The sequence below is a fragment of the Vicia villosa genome, linkage group LG6, assembly GCF_029867415.1.
Source record: "Vicia villosa cultivar HV-30 ecotype Madison, WI linkage group LG6, Vvil1.0, whole genome shotgun sequence".
Lineage (NCBI taxonomy): Eukaryota > Viridiplantae > Streptophyta > Magnoliopsida > Fabales > Fabaceae > Vicia > Vicia villosa.
The window spans coordinates 156666507-156686894 of NC_081185.1; the positions used below are offsets into that span (position 1 = coordinate 156666507).

The 20388-nt window shown below is 34.1% G+C and overlaps 1 pseudogene; it reads left to right on the plus strand.

Moving 5' to 3' along the window:
- The first annotated feature begins 12062 nt into the window (after positions 1-12062).
- On the plus strand, positions 12063-14754 carry LOC131615088 (BTB/POZ domain-containing protein POB1-like; annotated as a pseudogene).
- The last annotated feature ends 5634 nt before the right edge of the window (positions 14755-20388 follow it).

Below are 20388 nucleotides of genomic sequence, written 5' to 3' on the forward strand. Positions count from 1 at the left end.
CAACCAGAGAGCCTAACAGAACAAGTACGTCTGAGACTGTTGTGGAGACTTGAAGTAAATCTACTTTTTTCAAAAGTTGATGTAAACCATGACTCTTAAGAGGATCCCGAATGAGGAGATCCACAAGATTGACATCGAAGAACCGCTCTTTGATTTGTCGAAGCAGGCTAGAAGTGTCTTCTTGGTTGCCAGACCCCACAGTCGCAACTGGAATAGCGTCAGGACTTGGAGACGAAGAAGTATCCACATTCATGATAATCTTCAAGAAACTAAGAGGATCAGCATGCTTTAATTGTTCTAGCTCCGAAGGCGTAGGGGCAGGCATTGAAGTGGTCCCAGGATCAGCTTTTGTGTCAAGAGTCGAAGCTTCTTGAAAGTTTTGCTTTTCTAGTTTGGAAGTTTCCTCCATAGCATCTGATTCAGACACAGTGTCGTCACTATGATGAGGATGCAGATTCACATTGTCACTACCTGAGAGGGCGTGATCTTCGCCTTCCAAACTTTTGTCTTAATGAGTAGCTGGAGACTCATCAGTAGAATGACTTTCTTCAACGGGTTCATCGGGCAGCATAGTGTTGATGGGCTGAGCATCTTCGACCACGGGTGAAAGAGCAGGAGCTTTGTCTCGAGAAGTATCTGTGTCAGATAAAGCAGAGTTAGTCATAAGAATAAACCTGTAACAAGTTTGTCAACGAAGCTAAAGATTATTATTACCATAGAGTTTGGGAACATCAATGGTAAGACCAGGATCTTTGAAACCTGAAGTAGCAGTGCCAGCATCATCCTGCAATAACAAGGTAAAAAAGTTAATCCCATTATTTAGATAAAGTCACAAGTTAATATGCGAAAAAACCTGAAAGACCTTGGTTTGGATATTATCTGGACTTGAATTGTGACTTTCGACAACAAGTATGTTGCTAGTTGTTTTCAAAGGGGAATCTTCAGAGGACGCTTTATCAGTAGGAGAAGCAGTTTTGGAGGGACTTGCTCCCTTTCCCTTTTTCGAAGGAGTAGCAGATTTTTGTCTTTTCCTAAGTCCTTGTCTAGTGCAAGGAGGAGATTTATCCTCATCATCTGAAGCAGCGGACGAAGAAACTTTCCGTTTCGGACCAGTTGGGGGCTTCGAACTCTGAAAAGACAGATGATAAGCAAAGGGACTATTGATTACAGATTATATAAGATTAAGAACGCAAAAGGTGCGTGCCGTAGGCTTTTTATCAGGATTGAGAGAGCCACTTTCACTGGGTTTGTCGCTTTGGGATGTCCCAGGATTCTTTTGGGCAGGAGTCTCTTTGATCTTCCTCCTATGAGCAACAGCTGTAGTCGAAACTGAAATTAGTATACCAGCCAAAAAGGAAAAGTCAGTCGAAAAGATTGTCTGAATCCAAACCTTCAGGTATTGGAGTCAAGACACGAACGTGTTCGAGATCTATATGGAGATGTCCTTTGAAAGTATCCAAGGTATGCTTAGTCGGAACCACTCGTTCAGCGCGTTTTTTACTACTGTTTTGAAGATCTTTTAAAACGTTGCCACACACAAACCAATCTGGAAAAGGGGGGCTCAAAGCCACACCAAAATCCGCGCTTGGCAGTGGAGGAAATTTTGGAGGATTAAGTTTGAAAGCCACTTCATAACGTAGTTCTGGTCGAACATACGAGGGCAATTTCAACTTATCCAGTTTGGCGGAAAACTTTTCGCGCAAAGTGATTGCAGCCTCATGAACGGTCCGACTAAGATCATCAGGCCTATAGATAGTTTCAAAAAATTTTTGGAAAGCTTGTATTTCTTTAATATGAGTTGTAGTACCTTTACGAAAAGTCTCCTGCACATCAGCAAAAGCTGCAGTTAGTTCCTGCGTCAAACTATCAGCATCAAAGATTTGAGAAGTATAATAATTCGTCCACCATTGATGGAAGTCTGGTGTACAGTAAAAGGAAGGTTCGAAAGGAATAGGGGAAAGGTTGGTGACGCCAGCATATCTGTTAACTTTTGTTTCACATTCTTCTTCTGACAAGTATAAGGTGTGGAAGCACATATGACTCCTTTTCTCATATAAGCATTTTGGTTTTATTTGGACCAATCCAAACTGTCGTGAAACCAAATTTGGTTGATAGCACACAAGAATGCATTGCCCTTTCGATGGTCGAAGACGGTGGAGGAACAACCTTGGAGTCAGAAAAGATTCCCAAATTTCCATAAGCTTAGTTTGTTGATCCTGAGATGTTGGTGGGAATTTCTGAGTAAACCATTCAGGACCCTTGGTTCTATGTACAAACGGAGCCATAGACGGATCGAATTGACGACGCTGGGCAAACATCATCATATACGCTAAGAAGTATTCTTGAAGTTTCCCAGGCTCTTCTTTTGGAGTCAGGTAAGCCAACCTAGTTCCTTCAATAGTTCGATTCCTGATTTTGTCATTTTCCTCCTTGACTTTCCCTCGAAACGGAAGATGAGCTTCGAACGTAGCATTTAGCCACAGTTGCAAAAGCCAGAAAGGTCCAGCATAAAGTAAGGTACCAGATTGGTAATTCTTGGTAAGGTTTGCAGCTTCGCTAAGGTTTTCATAAAGAAATCCCAGAAGCAGTTGGCCAAGATTGAGCTTTTTTCCATTATGCAATTGATTAGCCATGCAAAGATATCTCTTTGCAACTTGTATGGATCTTGAGCAGAAAGCACATCGCGAAAGCCATAGCGCCAAGAAGGCAATATGTTCGTCATCAGAGACTTCTTCGTTCGCGGTAACATGATGTTGTTGGATAAACGCAGTATAAGTAACTGTCGAATTATTAAAGCCAATTGTGTCATCATCCATCTCAGTGGGATCGAAGTCTTCCCCAGTTGGTCGAAGTCCTGTAATCGCAGCTACATCGAAGAGAGTAGGGGTGACCATTCCACATGGGAGGTGGAAAGTGTTGTGGGAAGCATCCCAGAAATGGACCGCTGCTACTAGCATGGGTTGGTTATATGTTAAGCCTGTTTTTGATAGTTGGATCAAATCGTAGATTCCTAACGATTTCCAGTCAGATTCTTTCTTTTTCTCTACTTTTTCTAACCAGGCAAAGTACAAGTCAGGATCTTTGGCTAAAGGGAGTGACCTAAACACTTTCACAAAGTTGGTCATATAATTTAACCTAATTTTTGGCAAAGCCAAAGGGGCTACGGTTGAAGTTTCTTCAACATTAGCAGATTCTCCTGAAGGAGAGCAACCCTCTTCATTTGTGTTAGCTTTGCTCACTAATGGCCTAGTCTTATAATAAGCAGGGAAGAACCTACTTAGGGTTTGGTTATCTTCACCCGGCAATGGACCCATAAAAGCAAAAGATTTTCCAAAAAGTTCAAAGGGTATGATTACCTGGGAAGCGTAGATAGCGCGAACTTCTTCAACGTTAGGGTTTGGAATGTGTTCGTGTTCACCAGACCATGTGGTGGATTGGAGCTTTAGAGCAGGTTGAGGAACATTGGAAGATGAAGCCATCGGACGAGTTTTGAGAAATTCAGATTTGAAAAGTTTGAAGATGTTGGTTCCTTTGTTTGATGAAGAAGACGGAGAAATAGGAATGAGAAGTTGTAAAAAGAGTGCAAGTCCAAAGTATTTAAAGGTTTAACGGAAATCCTTTTTAAATCTTTTGGGTAAAACCCAAAGGACACGTGGCGAATGATGATTTAATCCAATGGCGGTCGAAAGATTCAGCCTTACTCCTAGTATATAGGAGTAATGATCAGGAAGTAAGGTCAAGGACGTGGGAATGTAAGTTATGAGAAGACATTTTGAGAATGACAAGACGTTTCGGAAACAGAGATTATCAATGATTATGACGTTTAGTCAGTAGTCTTGGAACTATCAAAAATTTAATAAGAGACGAAATCTTATGATGGCAAAAAACGCCTATTTCTGTTGATCTTCGAAACAGGCATTTATTGGGGGCAATTTGTTAGCTGAAGATTTCGTTGAACAAATATATGTGCTTCGAAGGAGTGTATGATCGAAGGCAAGGTGGTTACTGATGACCATCTCTGAGAAATATAAAATGGCTACTGATGGCCATGTTTCGATAGCAAGAAACGTCTAAGTTTTTTATGAAGGTGATGGCTACTGAAAGCTATTGGAAGGACATATCCTCGAAGACTTAGACAAAATTTATAAATTTGCTTAAGTATTATTATTTAGCGTGTCTGTTAGTAAGTGTTTATTAACATACTGCCACGCGTCGAAGATGGACTCAGGCGGGAAGATTTGAAATTCGAAGATAGTTGCGTAACTGCTTATTCACAGATGTCATCGCTGGAAGTTCTTATGAGAAACGTGGCAGCGGATTAGCGTAGGGCCGTTATGGTCGAAACTAGTATAAATAGGAGTTTTTTATGATAGAATTCCGTGTGTTCATTTTGTACAAATCACTCACATATTTACTCAAGTATCAAGCGTTAACGAGAACGAGTTCGCTGAGAAAATGTACGTATGACACCACCATCTTAATACATGAGTATTATCTTTTATTGCTTTTCGTTTTCGAATATCTCTAAATTCTTGCATTCTATTTACTTCTTGTCATTTACATTACTGTATCTTTACTTTCATGTTATTTACTTTCATGTTATTTACTTTCATGTTATTTACTTTCATGTTATTTACTTTCATGTTATTTACTTTCAAGATCTTTAACAGTTTTATGTTTTAAGATTCTTTACATTTAAACAGAATTGCATGTTACGTTATCTGCGTTGTTTACATTTTAACGTCATAATCACATATAATCAAGTCATCACTAAAAGTGTATGTTTTCAATCGAATAACATTTGTCGAAGACAACGAATCATGAACATGGTTCTAAAGAATATTGATAACAATCTAATTGACTATGTGTCCTAGGATCAATCTAGTCGATCCTGCGAGTAACCAAATCATATTTATTATAGTTTGGAGGACTAGCGGTTGTTTACCGGAAATCACCGTAAACAGGATGTCGGTTACACAGGGGGGAAGGATTAGTACGCCTCACGTTTGTCGTACTCGACTGGGTCCGCTCTTGTTAGTCTAATCTATGGGTGTTATCTAAAAGTCTAAAGCTAAAGGTCTAAAGCGAAATGCATGCAAAGAAAGAGAAAAGAAACACGGGGAAAAGAAAGAACTATTTACAAGATTGTGCTCGTTCAAGCTCTGCGACCTAATGCCTGCGTATCCTTTTCAGGAATCAGAGTCATCGTAGTTCGGCTCAAAAGTTTTGATGTATTTGTGTTTTAAAAAAAAGAACGATGTTAAACATCGCATTCCACTACTGCTCGACCTTTGGAGACTTACACAATTGTCGTGGAAAGGAATTAACATGTTTTTAAAGACAAAAGAAAATGAAATGATTGGTGTTTTTTAAAGGAAGAAAATAAATAAAAAAGATGAATATGTACAAAGATAAGTAACAAATAGGTGAAATAAGCAAATTAACCATTTAATCAATTAATTAAAAACTGATTAAATTAATTAATCAAGTTAATAAAAATCAATTAATAAACTAATCGATTTTAATTAACAATAATCAACTAATTAAAGTAATATTTAATTACTTGATTAAAAGCTGATAAGGGTGTAAAACCGAACAAAAGGATTACAATACTAAATAAATATTTTTGAGTTTTTTTATATGAAAATAAGAATCTAAATATAAAATAAACTAACAAAAATATTTAAGAAAAATTAACATAATAACAAAGAGGTGTATTCCAAAGAAAGGGGTGTGATAATAAGGAAATCAATTAGGCCTAATGAACAGGCTGGTCCAAGACAAATAAGTGAGACAAAACCCAACAAATAAGGTGTATCTGGTGCTACAGGGAGTAATGTAAGAGGAAAAGAAAAGAATTGGGCTTAACATCAAAGAGACTCGGCCCAAAGTTAATGAAAACTTGAAGAAACCCTAAAAAAGGGAAGACAGTTTCTTTATGGACCCCAACCTTCTTGAAAATCCGCGGTGAAATTCCAAAAATACCCCTATATTTTGAAAGTGTATCTCCGAAGTCACCTTTTTAAGAAAAAAAATGGTTTCGGAAGGTGCACATCCAAAAACACCTTATTTTTTTGAAAAAATTATGATTTTGGAGATGCACTTCCGAAAATACTATTTTTCCAGAAAAAAGGTGACTTCAGAGATGCACTTCCGAATTCATCCCCTTAGAATATTTCGGAAATGCACTTCCAAAATATCACTTCTATCTAACAAAACACCTCACAATCTTCATAAATTCACAACACCGAAACAAACAACACCATCGGTAACGTATTATTCCATTTTTTTGTTAATATTGCTATTGAGATTGTCGTTGTTGTATGATTGCTATTCCGTGTAATGAATGCTTGAGTTCTAAATAGGTATGTTCTAAATGGATATGTTTGATTTGTGAATTCATTGAGAACCAAGATGGAGTGTTGTATTACTATAGCATATAGAAACCAAGAGGAGAGTGAGAGTTTGAGGGATAATAGAGAGATGGTGAGTGGTTGTTGTACTTTTTTTCTTCTGGAATTTGGAAACTGAGTTTGAGGGAAACAGAGAACCGATTTAGAGTATAGAAGAGAGGGGTTATGTTTAAGAAGAACAGAGAGAAGTGATTTGATTAGAATAGAAGGTTTGGTTGGAGAAAATGAGGTTTAGAGAACCGATTGAGAGTATAGAAGAGAGGGGTTATGTTTAAGAAGAACAGAGAGAAGTGATTTGATTAGAATAGAAGGTTTGGTTGGAGAAAATGAGGTTTAGAGAACCGATTGAGAGTATAGAAGAGAGGGGTTATGTTTAAGAAGAACAGAGAGAAGTGATTTGATTAGAATAGAAGGTTTGGTTGGAGAAAATGAGGTTTGAATTGAACAGAGAAAAATGGAAAGGGTGGGATGGTACGATTTATCGTGAAGCAGAGCAAAAAGAAGATGGAAATTGTAAAGCATAGTGAGAGTGTGTTTGACTGAAAAGTATTTGGGAAGTGCATTTCCGAAACACCCAAAAATAGGTAATTTCGGAAATGCATATCCGAAAACACCATAAATTCGGTGTTTTTGAAAATGCATATCTGAATTCTAGGAAAATCTATAAAAAAATATTTCGGAAATCCATCTCCAAAACAGGAGTATTTTGAGGTTTTCAGCAGTTATCCCCACATGAGAGTCTATAAAGAAATTGTCAAAAGGGAATGCTAATCTCTCGGTCCACTCACTCTCTCAGGATATCTCCTCTGTTCACGACTCATGTTCAACCTTCATCATCTTCTATATTCTCTCAACTCAAACATCAAAATCAATTGGAACAAAAACTCAAACAAACTCACACGTCTCTCCCAATCTGACGCTCAAAAATCTTCTGATTCTCTTCCTTCAGCTTTCCACGCCTAAAAATCTCCTATGCTTCTGCTATCTATTATATACCATGTGAATCATAACATCAAACAAAGAGGAACCTCTCAATCTCTCTGTTCTATCTCGAACGAACAACAACCACACGCATCTCTCATCAAATAAAAGAAACGGAAAATAAATGGAAATCAAGCAATAACAACCATCAAGGAATGATCAAACAACAACCATAAATCACAATCCAACAACAACAAGAACATGGGAAGGAAAATACTGTCCCGAATGTTACCAGGGGAAGAGATCCATGCGAGATGAGCTGGGTTTTTTGAAAGTTTAGTAGAAACGTGAATGGCTTTTTCTTGGGGTCCCACCTTAATTGTTGTTAATTCCACCTATAATAATAATAATAATAAAAGAAAAAATTAGTAAAGTAATTAATAAAACTAATAATAGTGACAATTAAAACAAAATTAACACTAAAGTGTAAAAAGATGCTTTCAATTTTTAATGACAATTCAACTTAAAAGTTTATTTCAATTTGAATTAGAATTGAAAATAAAAAACCAAAATTAATATTTAAAAGAAATAATAATAAATAGACTCAGACCTTGAATTAAAATAAAGAAGAATGAAACTTTAAACCTCAAATTGAAATTAGACTTGAATCGGATTTTGGACACGAAACGTTGACTTTCAGGTCAAATTGCTTCGAATTATCTCGCAAATCTTGACATTCTCGATTCAATCATTGTCTTACACAATAACAATAGAGAAACAAAACATATTTTTGCAATTTTGATTAAGGCTTAGTAGACATAAAATATACTCTGATAAAATGCAATGATGTGAATGAGATGAAATCTTAGAGTAAAAATCAGGGTGCAACATATGTCACAGGATGAGAATCATGGTGAAGCTCCAGAATTATCTCAAGTTCTTAGGAGGTCTAACAGGCAGAGACAATCTTCTACAATGTATAATTCTAATGAGTATGTGACCTTGACTGATGAGGGTGAACCCGAGTGTTTTCAAGAGGCCATGGAAAGTGATGAAAATAAAAGGTGGTTGGATGCAATGGATGATGCGATGAAATCATTACATGATAATCACACTTATGATTTAGTGAAGTTGCCTAAAGGCAAAAGGGCTTTGGAAAACAGGTGGATTTATAGAGTTAAACATGAGAGCAACTCTAAGTCTCCAAGGTATAAAGCTAGATTAGTGGTGAAAGGTTTCTGTCAAAGAAAGGGTGTTGATTTTAAGGAGATTTTTTCGCCTGTTGTAAAGATGTCATCAATTAGAACCGTGTTGAGTTTGGCTGCTACTCTTGATTTAGAGGTTGAGCAAATGGATGTGAAAACGACTTTCCTCCACGGTGATTTGGAGGAAGAGATCTACATGAAACAACCCGATGGTTTTCAAGTTAAAGGCAAAGAAGATCATGTGTGTAGTTTGAGAAAGAGTTTATATGGGTTGAAGCAAGCTCTAAGGCAGTAGTACAAGAAGTTTGAGTCTGTTATGTGTGATCAAGGATATCATAAGACTACCTCAAATCATTGTGTCTTTGTTAGAAAATTGTCTAACGATGACTTCACTATCCTACTGTTATATGTTGATGATATGCTTATTGTAGGAAAAAATATTTCTAACATTGACAGGTTAAAGAAGCAACTGGGCGAGTCATTTGCCATGAAAGACATGCTAAACATATTCTTGGCATTAGAATCATGCGTGACAGAAAAGAGAAGAAACTTTGGATTTCACAAGAACATTATATCGAAAAAGTGCTGCAAAGATTCAAAATGGAAAACTCTAAGGCGGTAAGCTCTCCTTTTTCTACTCATTTCAAGTTGAGTTCTAATCAAAGTCCTTCAAGTGAAGATGAAGCGTTTGATATGAAACGTGTTCCTTATACGTCTGCTGTGGGTAGTTTGATGTATGCAATGGCCTATGCAAGACCATATATTGCACATGTTGTTGGTACTATTAGTAGATTTTTGTCAAATCCAGGTAGAGAGCATTAGAATGCTGTAAAATGGATTTTAAGGTATCTTCGCGGTACTACTTATATGAGGCTTTGTTTTGGAGGAGATAAGCATACTCTAGTTGTGTACTCTGACTCTGATATGGCTGGAGATATTGATTCCAGAAAGTCCACTTTGGGCTACATGATTAAATTTGCAGGGGGGTTGTGGCTTGGCAATCCAGATTGCAAAAGTGTGTAGCATTGTCTACTACAGAGGCTGAGTTCATTGCCATTACCGAAGCATGCAAAGAGCTATTATGGTGAAAGAAATTTTTGCAAGAGCTTGCTTTTGTTCAAGACAAATATGTGTTATTTGTTGATAGCCAAAGTGCTATTCATTTTGGTAAGAATCCAACTTTTCATAATAGGTCAAAACACATTGATGTGATATATCATTGGATACGTGATGTTTTGGATGCTAAGTTGTTGGAGTTAGCTAAAGTTCATATAGATGATAATGGTTCTAATATGATGACTAAAACATTACCAAGAGGAAAGTTTGAAGTTTGTTGTGATATCGCCAGTTTGGAGATTTCCTCCACATAGTTGTGTGGGGGAGATTTGTTGGGTTTGTGTTCCTTTCCTATGTGGAGAAAAGCCCAAATATCAATAGTCCATTTATCTAACTTATTTAAGTGGAGAGTGTCAATTTAGGGTTAAGACAGAGAGAGAGAGAGAGAGAGAGAGAGAGAGAGAGAGAGAGAGAGAGAGAGAGAGAGAAATAAGGATTCAAAAGAGAGAAAAGAGGAAAGAAACTCATTCCCATTTTTTATGCACCAGTCCCACTAAATCGACGATCCCCGATTCATTAACCGTTGGATCGGGCTAAAATTTTATGGGCGTGTTCGCAACTGATATATCTAACTTTTGACCATTCAGAATTTGAAAACAATGTCTGAGCTGAGAGATATTGGCATCGCTTTGGAGCTGCAGATTTGAGTTATTTTTCAGCTTTTTGATTCTTATTTGTAAGTTAATTGTGCTTTGTGATTTGCGGTTGTTAGTACTTGTTTGTGAATCACTTTAAAACTCTGTTGTATCCTCAATTGATTATAGTGAAGCTATTTCTTTGGTTTGGACGACTCGTGGTTTTTACTCTCAAATTGAGGGATTTTCCACGATAAAATTATCGGTGTTTTTTTGTGCATTTATTTTTCCGTCTTATTTTTTTTTATCCTCAAAATTCTTACGAGTGTGAAGAATTTTATATTTCCTGCATATTGGTCTATTAGTGTGTCTTAATTTCTTATCCACATACATAAATACTGACATACAAGTGGAACTATAAAACGAAATGATAATAAAACATGCACAAATACATGTCATCAACCAGGCAACATGGAACTTCTAATATGATCTCCTGAAGTAGCTTCCAAATTTTCATCCATACTTTGAAGAAGGGGTATTGTGATAGGATTTCTAGGATAAAAAATAAACTTGTCATTTTTTTAATTTTGTTGCTGTCTTTGTTTGTCTTTTGTAAGCTTTTAAGAATGACGAGGAATTATATTTTGTAGATTCTATTGGCAATGATTAGTTAGCATGTGACTAACTTGCTCTATAAAACAGTTATGGTATTATGCCATGTAGACGCAACCTGAATTAAAAAATCATCCGACATAAATAATTTGAAGATGATTTTATTTGAAGAATAAATACTTTACTTTTTTGTTTAATTAATAATAATATTCACAAAATTTCATCTTCATTATTGAAGTATAGAAAGATTCAACTACTACTGTGCAGAAAGAATTTATCGCATAGTTTCAAGAATTATTAAAAAAAAGTACTTATTTAATTAAAAATGTGTTAGTTGAAAGAAATAATAAAAATTAAAACTAATACACACAAATGGACTTCACGACTGCGACAAATTATTTTTATTTTGATGTTTTTCTTGTGATATCTTTGCAATAACAAATGGTGGTAAATTATTTGGTTTACATATACATACAATATAATTCTAATTTTACTTTCATATTTGTTTATAAATTAAAAATAATATTGCTCAATTTAATTGTATTTTTCTTTTAATTTAAAATATGTGATTGAACATTCCAGTGTTTATCGTACACGACTAGTTCTGTAAATTTGTGCATATACTACATATTTAAAGAATTCTAACAAATAAAATGGTAAAAATAAAAATTAACCTTATTTGTATTATAAAAATGGTAAAAATAACAATAATCCTTTTTTGTATTACCAATAGTCTTGTGTATATACACATTCAAAGGATTTTAAGAAATAAAAATGGTAAAAATAACAATAATCTTTATTTGTATTATAAAAATGGTAAAATAACAATAATCCTTATTTGTATTATAAATAATCCTTATTTATAAATAAATAAAAAACAAATGTGCAGTGTACACAGTCAAACAACACAAATAGAATTTTAAAAAATAATTAACATTCTTATAAAGAATACAACTAATACAATTCTAATTAAGTTTTTTTCTCTAAATAGCATAAGAAAAATATTAGTATTTTGAAGTGAATTCTATGAACTAAGCCAGAAAAAATCATACATTTACTTATTTATTTAATTTTACAATTTCATTTTCAACATTTTTATCCAATATAACTAGTGGAGCATTTGAGGTATTCTCATAGTTGGAGCTATACTTTTCACTTTGACCGTCTTCTTTCTCGTTTTCCTTGTTCTTCATTGTAAAAGTTTCGTGTCTTTATTCGTGATGGACTTGGATGTCTCAAGAAACGGAGATTTTGAGGACACAGATTTTGGTTTTGCCTTCAATGATTCTAAATTCTCTGATAGAATCATTCAACTGAAAATTATGAGTGATCTTATTGAAGTTCCTTCTAATGTCAAGAGTTCCTCCACATGCGCCAATCAGACCAGCCTCGACAAAAAGAAAATGGATGACTTTCAGACAGACAATGGTAATACCCTAATATTTTTTTATTCATTTCATCTTGTAGAGTTTCTACAATGCTTTGAATCAAATTTTTGTGTGATTCAATTAATGGTGAAGTCAGAGGGGAAAAAAGAGGATATTAATTGAAATTTAAATCCCAAATCTAATGAACCACGTTTCTAACAATACTATACCAAATTTAATGGTGCATCTAGTGGTCGTAAAAATAATGTTGATAAGTTCTCAATTTTGTCTACTGTCAAGTCAAGAGCAATATATGAGGTTTTTAAATATTCTTTTTATTATGAATTATGTCTAAATAAATTGCAATACTGGATCCTTGTGATTTAGATAAATATGATTTGTTTTGCATCATTATGATAGGACCCAGAACATCGACCAAACATGATTTGATGAATAGGTTATATATTTTTCTACACTTTTTTTATCTTACTAACATATGTTCTCTCGTGTTTTTGATAGCAGATTTGTTATCGGGCAAATCTGATGTAGACGACTGTACGGTGCATAAGTTTGAAGAGGATGCAAACGCGGATGTGGTTGAATTCTCCAATGCCGGTACTTGGATAATCTCTTATAAATTCTCATTTTTTATGATTTTTTTATTTATTTTAACTCGTGGAGGCATTATCTTGCAGTTGATTTACCAGTGTTTATCAAAATATTAAATTTTTTGACACTGATTGTGATGTTTGATAATTTTATTGATAATCCATGAAATTGTAAAATCTAGTAATAATTGTAAGTCATATGCTCGTATACTGATTGAATTGTTTGTGTGAAAACACAATCTTAAGCTAAAAAACACTTTTCTTTCGCTTGCAAGCTAAACAATTCTTTTTAATTATTGTTAAGTTTTCAGTTGTGTTCATTGGTTTGAGGTGGTTTATTATTAATATAGGTGATGAGGCTGCAGATCTTCACATAGACTACTCCACAATCGTTAAAGTGAAGACATTGTATGTCAACTCCTCCATCCTAGCCGCGAAGAGCACATTCTTCTACAAGGTATACATCTCTTCTTTATTTAATATATTTGAATATTTTTGGTAAATATTCTTTGCTTAGTTATGTCTATTATTTTGCAGCTCTTTTCTAATGGGATAAGGGAGTCCAAGCAGATACACATCTCCGTAAGAATCACTACATCTGGTACAAACATATTTAAAAAGCTTTTAGATTATTTTCTTAATTAGATTTGTTTTCTCCAATAGTTTGCTTACTAATGATGGTTTAATTTTCATGTTTCAGAGGAAGCTCCACTCATGGAACTTTTGAAATTTATGTACAACAGTTCTCTGAACGTGACCTCACCGCCTAACTTACTGGATGTTTTGATGGCGGCGGGCAAGTTCGGTGTGTCGTCGTGCATGAGCTACTGCATTCGGGTATTGTTGAACATACCCATGACACCAGAGTCTGCGTTGCTCTACCTATAGCTTCCTTATAGTGTCCTGATGGATGATGTTGTTCGACCATTGGTTGTAGCAGCAAAACAATATCTCATTGCCCGTTACAAGGATGTCACAAAGTATGTTTCTTTATTCAACTTAGTTTAAATAATTTATATGATATATGTTGCAGATGATATTTAAAATATGGTTGATATGTTTATAATTGTCTACTAAATTCATTGCTATTTTTTTAATGCTAATAAGTTTTATTATTGGTCAGACATCAGGAGGAGCTAATGGGGTTGCCACTTGCTGGGGTCGTGGCGTTACTATCTAGCGATGAGCTGCAGGTGGCGTCTGAGGATGCAGTGTATGAATTCGTGTTGAAGTGGGCTCGAACCCAGTACCCTAGTCTAGAAGAGAGGAGAGAAATTCTAAGAGAAAAGCTTATTCCCTTCATCCGCTTCCCATACATGACCTGCCGCAAGCTGAAGATGGTCCGGAGTTGCAACGACTTCGAACAAGAAGTCACTTCTAAGCTAGTATTTAATGCCTTATATTTCAAGGCTGAGGCACCACACAGTAAACAGATACTAGCAGCGGAATCGGCTTCCACTAGTCGCTTCTTTATTGAGAGGTCATACAAGTACCGTCCTATTAAAATTGTGGAATTCGAACTTCCACAGCAACAGTGTGTGGTCTACTTAGACCTAAGGCGACAAGAGTGTGCCAACTTGTTTCCCTATGGCCAAGTCTGTTCACAGATCTTCCATTTATGTGGTCAGGGGTTTTTCTTGTCAGCGCATTGTAGTATGGATCAACAGAGCTTCTACCATTGCTTCGGCTTTGGTTTTGGTACACATAAAAAAGACTCTGTGAACTTCAGTGCTGACTATGAATTTGCTGTTCGGTCGAGGCCAACCTTAGAATACATCAGCAAGTATAAAGGCAACTGTATATTTACCGGGGGAAGAGCAGCAGTCGGTTTCAGGAATTTTTTTTCTACACCATGGACATCGTTCATGGCTCAGGACAACCTCTTCTTTATCAATGATGTTCTCCATCTTAGAGTAGAGCTAACGATTAGAAACTAGTTAGTTTTTAATATTCTTGTAGTTTTATCGTTATGTTATTTTGTAGCACTTGTTCTTATTTCCCTTTAACCCTCTGTTATTTTAATAGTCTTAAAGAGAGTGAAACAACGTCGATGCATTGTGTTGAGTTCAAGGCATTGAGTTTACTTGAAGATGTTTGTTGAAATGGCTTGTATTTTTTTCTTCAAATTAACCGATGTGATTGAATATTCTGGTTCATCGCACATGTAGACGATTAGTTAAGTAAACGTGTCTATAGTGTATACATTCAAAGGATTCTAACAAATAAAAATAACAAATATTCTTATTTGTATTATAAAAAATAGTTTAAAAATAAAAATGGTAATTTAGCAGCATTAAACGTGAAAAATTTAATAAATTATTAATTTAAATATAAAATAGTAATTTAACATTAGAAGTAAAAAAATTAAAAACAAATTTGTAATGTACATATTCAACGGATTTCCCAAAACTTTATTAAATTCTTAATTTAAATAGAAAATAGAAATTTAAATTTAGAAAGAAAAAAATAAAAACAGATGTGTAATGTACACATTCAAACGATTTCCCAATAAAATAGTAATTTAAAATTAGAAAAAAAAATTAAAAACAAATGTGTAATGTACACAGTCAAGGGACTTTTCCAATCAAAGATTTTATCATATTTTTATTTATTTATTTATTTATTTATTTATTATTTTTGACAATTTATTTTTCAATAATTTTATTGAGTATTAATAGATGAACATTTGAGTTATTTTCATTCACATTGTTTTCTCATAGTTGAGAGTTATAACTTTCATCACTCATTTTTCTTTTTCTTCCATGCTCTTCACTTCTGTGTCACTTTATCAATCACTATCAAGAAATCAATTTAGTTGAGTCTTTAATCTTGATGAACTTGGATATTCCTAGAAATGGAGGTTATGAGGATGCATATCTTAGATTTGCCTTCAACAATTCTAGTTTTTTGGACAGAAACATTTAACTTGAAATCATGAATAATTTCATTGGAATTTTCCCTGACGTCAAGAGTTGCTCCACAAGTGTCCGTCAAACTAACCTCGGTAAAAGGAGAAAGGATGACATTCATAAACACTAATATTTTTTCTCGAAAACTCTTAACCTTTTTTGTGTTTTTTATTTTTCCAATTTTTGAGATACAAGAGGTATAATTCACTTTATACTATTCAAAAATGAGTGTTTATATATCTTGAATGGTGTTCATTTCGTGGGTGTTTATGATATTATTCTTGATATCTTCTTTTTGCTTAAATAATTTTTTTGGTACCATGGTATAAACCAAATGTTATTGTGATTCATTCAATTGGTGTACCTTCTTTGTTCATTTCAAATTTTATCTACAAATCAGAGGGGGAAAATGAGAATATGAGTTACAATTTTTGTGTTTTTTTTCTTCTAGTTGGTGAGATACAAGAGGTAAAATTTGTTTTAAAAAATTCAAAATTAAGTGATTACATAATTTGATTGTTGCTCATTTCAAAGCGCTGCGTGTTTATTTGAAAATTAATCTAGAAAAAAAGAGAATGAGTTGAAATTTAAAACTCATATCAAATGAACCACATTAGGGTTTTCACTAACTAAAAAGGAAATCAGTTTGTTCATCTAAAAAATTTCTTAAATTTCACTAAAACATCTTACATCTTCTTGGGCATCGAAAATACAACCAACAGTTTTGCATTTACAAATTTTTGTTTGGGTTTTTAAATATATTTTTCATCCAATCTAAATAACAATGAATCTTGGACCATGAACAAGTTAGCACCATTTAAATTAACTGATTTTTGGGATATGTTCATTGATATTAGAATTTTGGAAATTGGATTGCCTAAGGTCAATGAAGTCAACAACATGTCGCTGTCACGTAGTCACAATAATGAAGACCATTGGATTTCAATCCAGTAGTCCAAGTCATGGAGGCAGCATCATGCAGTTGGTCTGACAATGTTTGTCAGAATATTATATGTTTTGACATTGATTGTGATGTTTTGCATTTACAAATTTTTGTTTGGATTTTTAAATATATTTTTCATCCAATCTAAATAACAATGAATTTTGGACCATCTTCTAAGGTCCTAGAGGCATTAAGGGTCTTCTTAATGCCTCTAAAAAAATCAATTTGTCGAAATCAGTTTGTTCATCTAAAAAATTTCTTAAATTTCACTAGAACTTCTTACATCTTCTTGGGCATCGAAAATACAGCCAACAGTTTTGCATTTACAAATTTTTGTTTGGGTTTTTAAATATTTTTTTCACACAATCTAAATAACAATGAATCTTGGACCATCTTCTAAGGTCCTAGAGGCATTAAGGGTCTTCTTAAAAATCATCAACAACCAAACTTATTAAGAAACCTTTATAAGTATATTGAAAATGGAGTGGGAGATAGCAACGGGGATTCGATGCAATATACCTTATAATTATATTATCTTGGTTCTCCAAAAAAAACTCGAGAGAATGGGTTTATTATTATTTTTTATGTATAAAGAAAATCACTCACTTATAGGTTTTGTTACCTCGGTTTTATTATAACACCGAGCTAAAATGTTGTTTATTTTATTTGAAAAATCAAACATGACGCTCCCAGAATATATTATACTCTCAATTTTTAGCATGTTCAAGATGAAAGATTCGTCATAAAAAGTATTATTCGTTATAGTGTTACTATATTATAAAAGCTTTTACATTTTCAAACAATCAAAACTATAAAATGTATTGTTTTTAAATGAATTTTTATTAATTTCAAATAATTTTTGACAATTTAAAAATTATGATTAATTGATAATTTATAATGTTTCTATAATATTACTATATAATCAAAATCTAAATTTTATTTATCAATAGTATAAAACATTTTTAACATTTTGATTAAATAAAAGTTGCAAAAGTAAATCAATATTTGTAAAAAAATAATTTATACGAATAGTTTGATTAAATGTACCGATAAATAAATTTATGATTTTAAATGTATATAAAACAAATTCTATGAACAACAAACCAACAATTTAGTTGAGTCTTTAATCATGATGGATTCAAATTAGAGATGGCAAAACGGGCCGCCTGTCCCGCCCGCTCCGCCTTATGCCCGTAAAAAAACGAGCGGGGCGGGCATGCCCGCCATGTAAAATGGGCATAAAAGTCATGCCCGCCCCGCCAAGATGGCAGGTTGGAGGGCGGCGGGCTTACCCGTCTATTTTTATTTATATTTTTTAATAGATTAATAGCATTTTTTACATTTTAATTAAACTATTCACTTATTTTTTAAAACAATTTTTTATAAAAGCAACTTTTTAACAAATTTACTTAAAAAAATATTACGTATATTTATAGATAAATGCATAAAATAAATCATCAAAAATTGCAATTACTAGAATTTGCTAAAAAATGTGAGTTTTTGAGGAGGGGCGGGCTTTGACGGATGGAGGGTTTTGGCGGGGCGGGCCACGGCCCGTTTTGCAGCCCCATGTCGCTAGAAACCGAGACTCCACGTAGATTTTCATAAGCTCATTCAAAATAATATAATTAACCCACATCACCAATTAAGTAAATAAAAATAAACAAATAATTAAATAACTAATAAATTAAATTGCTAAATAAATCATAATCCTATTCTCTCTTATCATTCCCACATTTCCACCTCATGGCTTTATATAATATAACAATTTCAGTATAATTTTCGTTTAAGTATTTAATGGCACAATAAATTATTTGTGTAGGAATATATTCATCCAACACAAATAATTTGAAAATCATTTAATTTGAAGAAAAAGTATAAATACTTTACATTTTTTATTATTTCATAATAATATTTACAATTTATATTAATTTTGATTTGTTTGTAATTTCATCTTTTTATTGTACTGCAGAAAGATTCATGCCATGTAAAAGAATATAGCATAAAATTTCAAGAATTCTTAAAAAAAAAAATTATACTTATTTAATTTAAAAACTAACACACAAGGTCAAATTAAACTTCATAAAAGTGTAAAAGAATAGCCCCTAATGAAATTCTAACAAATTATTTTGATTTTGTTATTTTTTTTAGATTTTTTGCATCACAAATAATGATAAGTTTTGTATACATATATACTACATTATTCTAATTATACTTTTATGTTTATTTGCAAGAAAATTTAAAAAAAATTATATTGCTCATTTGACTCTTTTTAGTTGTATTATATTTTTTAAATTTAATAGTGTAGCGGAGAAAAGTTGGGATCAAAGTCATTAGATTGACGCGACTCATTATTTTAGTAGTGAAAGTCGCCACTAGATTGACTCGACTCATTATTTTAGTAGTGAAAGTCGCCACCGCGCTTTATTGTTTCCAAAGGAAATGGGAAAAGAGTGAAATAAAACCCAAAGATTGTTTTTAAAACAAAAGCAGAGATCTTAGGTACAAGGCTTGATTATGTGAGGGGAAGGTATTAGCACCCCTCACATCTGTGGTACTCCACATGAACCTTTTTGTAAATCTATGTAAAAGAGAGTTGTGTGCAAAAGAAAGTTTGATTTTTAAAAATATGCTTGGCAAGACATTACATCTTGTGCCTACTATAGATGATTTAGTTTGGAAAGTGATATTACCTATGGATAGAAATGATAGAGTACTGGGAAAATAGTCACCTAATTGGGAGGGATCGTTCAAGGTAATACAGGTCTTTACAAATAATGCTTATGAACTGGAAGAGTTAGCCCCAGATCGACGGATTTTTAGAGTAAATGGTAAGTACCTAAAAAGGTACAGACCTATCCTTCAGGAAGTCACGATTTCGACAGCATAAAGTAAAGAGTCGAATAAAAAGCTGGAGAAAGTAACACTCGAAACTAGCATAACAAGCATAAAAAATGTGCAGAAGAAACAAGGTAAATAGGAAACAAAGCCTTATATGGGAATTGGTTAAAAAACCATAAGTCAAAATATTACAAAAAATACGCAAGAATAAAAGGCCTCACGCGGGTGGCTGCGGGAAGGAAAATTTAGAAATGCCCGAATATTTTTTGAAAGGTCCTCAAGTCGAAGTGAAGATTTGTAGTCTGATTTTCCAGAGTATCTGCCTTGGCTTTAAGCACCTTGATCTCTTCTTCGATTTGAGTCGTGGCATTGCTAACAGCAATGGCGTCCACAGCCATTTTGAGCATTTCTGCTTGAGTAGGAGCAATCTCTTGGGCAAGAGCTTCTTCTTGTTTGGTGATAAGCCCCAACTCAGCGTCCAACTCAAACATCTCCTTCGACAAGGCCTCAAGTCGAAGACGGATTTCAACAGACCTTTCCCGTTTGGGAGCTTGTTCTTGCCATTTCTGGCCCACCTGGGCCCTTAACCCTTCGATTACCACTTTCGTCTTTATCACGGTGTCCACGTTCCTCTTCACTAGTGCTTGCTTGGTTTCGACCAACTCCTCATTCTCTTTCACAATTTTGATATTGTCAAGCAGACGAGGGAGGATTTTTTCAAAATCCACCACCATGAGCCTGCAGAACTCAGAAATCTCGAGACTCTTTAGTTGAGCAATATCGTCTAAAAGTTCTTGGCCAAGGGCCGAATCTTCACGCAGCAATTCAGGTAAGTCGGGACTGAGAGCATGCGTCAGAATTTTATCCGTCAGGTTTTT